The 6,089-nt window shown below is 40.2% G+C and overlaps 1 long non-coding RNA gene across 1 annotated transcript; it reads right to left on the bottom strand.

Moving 5' to 3' along the window:
* Nucleotides 1–2,762: 2,762 nt before the first annotated feature.
* On the bottom strand, nucleotides 2,763–4,511 carry LOC142163620 (uncharacterized). Its single transcript, XR_012694566.1, has 3 exons — nucleotides 4,437–4,511; nucleotides 4,038–4,104; nucleotides 2,763–3,013 (listed from the first exon to the last, which is right to left on the bottom strand). It is a non-coding gene; the product is annotated as an uncharacterized LOC142163620 (long non-coding RNA).
* Nucleotides 4,512–6,089: the final 1,578 nt, after the last annotated feature.

Here is a 6,089-nt window from a genome sequence, read left to right on the forward strand (position 1 = left end):
GTGACTATCCTTTCATAAAGAGCGCATTGCTGAAATAAACACAACTGGCCTGACGTAAGGCTCACTTCCACATTTAAATCTATCCACAGACCTCAAGTCGATCCTGATCGTGCCAAGCTAGGCCAATAATCTTTCACAGGTCCATAACCTAATAAACAGAGTGCCCTCCAGGCATAAATTCTTAAATGGATGATATTACCAAAATCCTCATACTTGGTTTAAATTTCTAATTAATCAAGTGACTACATGTCACACTTATACAATATTCCTGTGGGACAAGCTCCACCATCTTCCGAAATAATTAACGGGTCTGCACATCCAAACTACCGGCTGCACTAACGCTGAAAAGCGATCAAGAATCCCTAACCAGGATGCAAAGCCTTTCTCACAGAACACCGACCTCAGGTGATACTGACGTCAATACCCATCTTACTCGAAACATTGAAACTCATATACTGCTCATCTGAGATCGTGACATTACAGTCATTGACCAAACTGCAACCTTGGTCCTTACTTCAAATTCCATACCACTCACTGCACCTCACGTGCTAATATACGATAGACGCGACTTCCATCACAACTCTTGAACCGCCGATAAGCTAATACTTCATCACATAAGACCTTCCATTTAACTCACTTCAGGAGAACTATAGCAACATACAGGCGAATTCTCATAACCATCGAATATTCCAATCTCTAAGTAGTGGTCCAAGCCACCATAACCCTTTCTGGGATCCGCCTACTCATAACAGGCCCTAACAGAAGAATGATTCAGAATAACATCAATCACTACAGCCGACAAGCCTCACACGCACCGCCACAAATCACATGCATAACTCGATCACGCTGAACGAACCGATCACTGACACCAATATGCCAACTCAACTATGGCTAATCAATCTACTTCCTTCCAGTTTATCCTTGATTGCCTTAGAAATAATAATAATATCTCCCTTCAACACCTAACTTATTCCAACACACTCACCCCGAGTGACCTTAAATCATGAGACCATGCTGTCTCAAAAACCATGACCATTTCATGTCTCTCAATGCTACACCGCAAGTCAAAACATCATAGAACATTCTGTGTCTTTCTTCATAAGCTGCTTCAAAAGCTTGACTCTTAACTGTACTTATAGACTCAGAATCATCAGGCACCACACTTTGCCTCTTGAATTCACTAGGACCACTATTGAGAGCCACCCAGCTCTGACTTGGCCCCGAATGCAACCAACTCTACTGAATTTTATAACATATGAATACCATCTCGATAAAGCACCCAACGGAATCACTTTCCTCGAAGCCTGCACCTATATGAGGCATAAATCATGAATCTTCCCTCAAGTCTAAATATGAGCCAATAAGGCTAACCATAGTATGCATCCAACAATTCATTTACTCAAATTACCACTCATGGTCCTTTTCCGTAGCTGCAATAACCCACCAATACGCCAATAACCAGAATTCACGCAGGTAATAAACCGTGCAATCAGCTAATCAACAGCAAGCTCCCCAACTTGGCTCGAAGCCATAGATCACAACACATATACTCTATTGTTGTCGTAATATCATGGTGAGATTAAACTCACTCCATCATAAGCTCGTGGAAACACGAATCATCTGGAATTTTAACTCTTCTGCAATTCTTGCATTTACTCACACAACAGTTAAGCCCACTCTCTAGGCGACCATTTTTTTTTGTTTTTTACTAAGTCCTAAATTTTTCAAAAATTTCGGCAGAGCCTCCTTTGTAATTGATCCTATCCACCTGCTAGAGAATCACCAAAACCATCCTAACAACACATCCACAACTTGACAAAGCATCACAATGCATATCAATTATATAAATCTAAATTGATACATGGACATGCATTGCACCTATTTGAATCATAACACATAGAAAATACCCTTCAACCCTCCATTATTGGGCTATTCAACCAAGTAGGAACATATTCTTTCTTTAATATTTTCGACCTTCAAGGTGGTCTCCTTGACTCAACGATTTCGTCATAATACATTTACGGAAACGATCTCAGCTCCCAGACTTATCTAACTAGGAGACACAAAAAAATATTCTTCACGCGCCTATAACTCGGGCTACACAACAGATCACAATAAGAAACGAATCACTTAACAGTTCATCTACTATCCAGTAGGCTTCTTCACCACTACCAAGTCGTACAAATACACCTCGCAACACTAACATACTCATCACCTGGATATCCAACCGCCATTCCGGCTAACAAGGACAATAATGAACATATGAGTTCAAAACACTTGCTCACCAAATCAGCACCTCGGTGCTCAAGCCATTGGCAAAGATTTGGCCTCAAGTCCTCAAGACTGGTCTAACTTCAAACTCACAGAGATTACACCTAGCCCCTCGATCGGGGAATCAAAGCCATCGAGACACATCTGATACTGAGCGCCCGTTGGTGCATACGATCACGCGGAAGGAATTTCAAAAGTTTCTTTTCAAGCTGAATCAAGGACGCACGATAAGAATTCAAGAATGTGAAGTTTTCCTAAAGGTTCGGCAGCCTCTCGAGGATAAGTACAGACGTCTCCGTACCGATCCGCGAGACTCTACTAAACCGGCTCATGACTCGCGAGACCAAGTAACCTAGGCTCTGATACCAACTTGTCACGACCCAAATCCTGGTCGTGATGGCGCCCAGCACACTACTAGGCAAGCCCGATCATTATTCAATACTTAACCCAATTTATCAAAAATAGCGGAAAGAAATATAAATTAAGCAAGATTAAAGTACTGAAGAATTTAACAAAATACACAATATAATCTCACTAGGACCCGGTGTCACGAATTTGAGCCTCTAGAATACAGAATATCATCCTAATACATGGTATATCCAAAGTCTGATAATGCGGAAATAAAGAGATAGGATAGGAGGGAGAAGATCAATGGCTGCGAACGCCGTGCAGCTACCTCGATACTCCCAGAAGCTGGATCTGCTGATCAACTGGATCTACTGAGCCTGAGACCGCCTTGGATCTGCACACAAGGTGCAGGGAGTAAAGTGAGTACTCCGACCCAGTAAGTAATAAAAGTAACTACAGTCCGAAGATAAGAAAATCCAGTAAATACACAAAGTAAGCTAAAATCCAAATATACAGCAACATATGGAACTGAGCAGCTAAACAACAGTATAAATAGAAATCCATGAATGCAATGCAATGCATATGATGGTACATTCCAGTACCCACTGCGGCGTGCAGCCCGAGCCAATCCATATTTATTTATCGTCGACGGCGCTCACTGGGGGTGTGTACAGACTCCGGAGGGCTCCTACAGCCCAAGCGCAATATCTTGGTCAGTCATTGTTACCTGACCGGTCAGCCATTGTTACCTGACCAATTTATATCATACAATTCCATTGTTGCCACTGTTCAAGTATATCATCCAGTGTCATTGTTACCACTATTTCAAGTATATCACACAGTGTCATTGTTACCACTGTTTTAAGTATATCACACAGTGTCATTGTTACCACTGTTTCAAGTATATCACACAGTGTCATTGTTACCACTATTTCAAGTATATCACACAGTGTCATTGTTACCACTGTTTCAAGTCACTTTATAATCAGTCCAGAAAATAATATAATAAGCCCCTTGGGCATTTACAAAACAGAAGTTCCCAGCCCGGAATACATTTAAAAATATCATTTAAGTTTTCAACACTTAGAATTATGGCTGAGTTTGCAAAACAACATTTAAAACCTTGGACTGAAATTAAATGATATGCAAATCATGTTAAGCTATACTATCAATCCTCGAAGGATTTTACAAATCGGCACAAGGCCCCAAACATGACATCAAGCTCCGTAATATCAATGAAGTATGTGTATCAATTACCAGTATAGTATAAACATCACACGGGATGGACCAAGTCACAATCCCCAATAGTATCCGACCCCGCACTCGCCATGGAGTGCGTTTCACGCCTCAATATAGCGTTACGATGTGAAAGTCTGGGGTTTCAAACCCTCAGAACAGCATTTACATCTATTACTCACCTCTAACCGGCCGTAGACTAGTCCGCAATGCCCTTTCCTCTTGAATCGACCTCTTCGCGCATCGAATCTAGTCAAAACCACAATGAATACGTCACAATAGGCTAAGGGAATATAACCCAATCGAAAAGACTCGAAAAATGTCGAAAATCCCGAAATTAGCAAAACCCGAGCCCCGGACCCACTTCTCGAAAAAGTACGAAAGTCACATCACCGGATTCCTCCTCTCGCCAAGAGTCCGTACATATAAAATTTACCAAAATCGGAGTTCATTTGACCCCTCAAATCACCAAATCTTATTTTCAAATCCCTAGACCTAAATCCTCAATTTTTCTACACTTTTCATGCTCAAATCCATACATAATTGATGTACTTAACTCAAAATAGGTGGGGATAACTTACCTTCACATTGATGATGAAAATCCTCTCTTGAAGCTCCCCAAAAATCGTCCATGCTTTGAAGAAATGAAGAAAAGTGAGCTAAATCCGTGTATAAAAGAATCTGTATGTGCTTCGTCGAGTTGTACCTTGCACTTGTGTTATACAAGTTGTACATCCTATTAAAATTGTTCCTTGTCGGACACCTTCTGTTTAAACACCCATAACGTCTTGTATAAATATCCAAATGACAAATAATTGAAGATTTAGAAACTAGACTCAAAGATCTTTAATTTGATAGGTTGTACACCACATAACTCTTTATATATCCCGAGATATGAGCTTCTAAAGTGCATCGTAAATTCTGCCGAAATTGCTCCAGCAGCCCTATTCGATCCATCGTAACATTCTGAGATTATTTCCAAATCACGAATGGTTTAACTTTACGAAAACTAGAATGTATGGGCTACAACTTTTGCGTTTTGCACTTTTTCTGATTTCTTATAGATTATAAGATATGAGCTTCCAAACTGGACTACTCGCAGCAGAATTTCTGCAATTTTCTGCAATTTTTCCTAAGTCCGAAATCACTCGGAGACACCTCCGAAACACTCCCGAGCCCTCGGGGCTCCAAACCAAATATGAACAGTGACTCTAAAACATCACACAAACTTGCTCAAGCGATCAAATCGCCAAAATAACATCAAAATCAATGATTTGAGCCTTAAATCCAAGAATTCTTTCAAATTTCATAAACTTTCAAATTTTCCAATTTAAGGCCGAAACCCGTCAAACAACGTTCGTTTGTAACCAAACTTTACAGGAAGCGCTTAACCAACATATATGACCTGTACCGGGCGTCGGAACCAAAATACGAGCCCGATACCATTACTTTCTGATCAAATTTCATTTTCATTTTCCTTAAACATTTTCAGAAAACAATTTCACGAAAAAAATTCATTTCTCGGGCCTGGGACCTCGGAATTCGATTCTGGAAACACGTTCAACTCCCATATTTTTCTATGGACCTTTCAAGACCGAAAAATCACGGGTCCGGGTCCATTTACCAAAAATGTTGACCAAAGTCAACTTTAACAATATTAAATATCAAAATTCTTCAAATTTTTCACATAATTCATATATTTCAACACAAAAATATTCCGGATACACTCCTAAGTCCCAAATAACTTAACGAAGCTATCCAAACCATAAAATTCGCATTTCGAATCCGATATCAAAATTTCCACTTTCGGCCAAATTTTCTCAAAAACCTTCAATTTTCCCTCTTTAGCTGAACGGCTCCAAAATGACCTACGGACCTCCGAATTCACTTCCGATCGCGTTCCCAAATCCAGAATCACCATACGGAGCTACTCCCAATTTCGAAATCCCAAACGGACATCAATAACACTGAAATGCATTTTAAACCAAACTGATGCAATTTCTTCTAAAATGCTATCTTCCACAATAGGCGCCAAAACGCTCCCGTGTTATCCAAAACCCGATCCGGGCATACGCCCAAGTCCAAAATCATCATACGAACCTGCTGGAACCTTCGGATCCCAATTCCGAGGTCGTTTACTCAAAATTCCAATCCTAGTTCATTTCTTCAATTTTAAGCTTTCAAAATGAGAATTTCCATTTAGATTTGACTCCAAACTTCCTGAATTTTAATTC

This window comes from Nicotiana tabacum, chromosome 8 (genome assembly GCF_000715075.1).
Source record: "Nicotiana tabacum cultivar K326 chromosome 8, ASM71507v2, whole genome shotgun sequence".
Classification (NCBI taxonomy): domain Eukaryota; kingdom Viridiplantae; phylum Streptophyta; class Magnoliopsida; order Solanales; family Solanaceae; genus Nicotiana; species Nicotiana tabacum.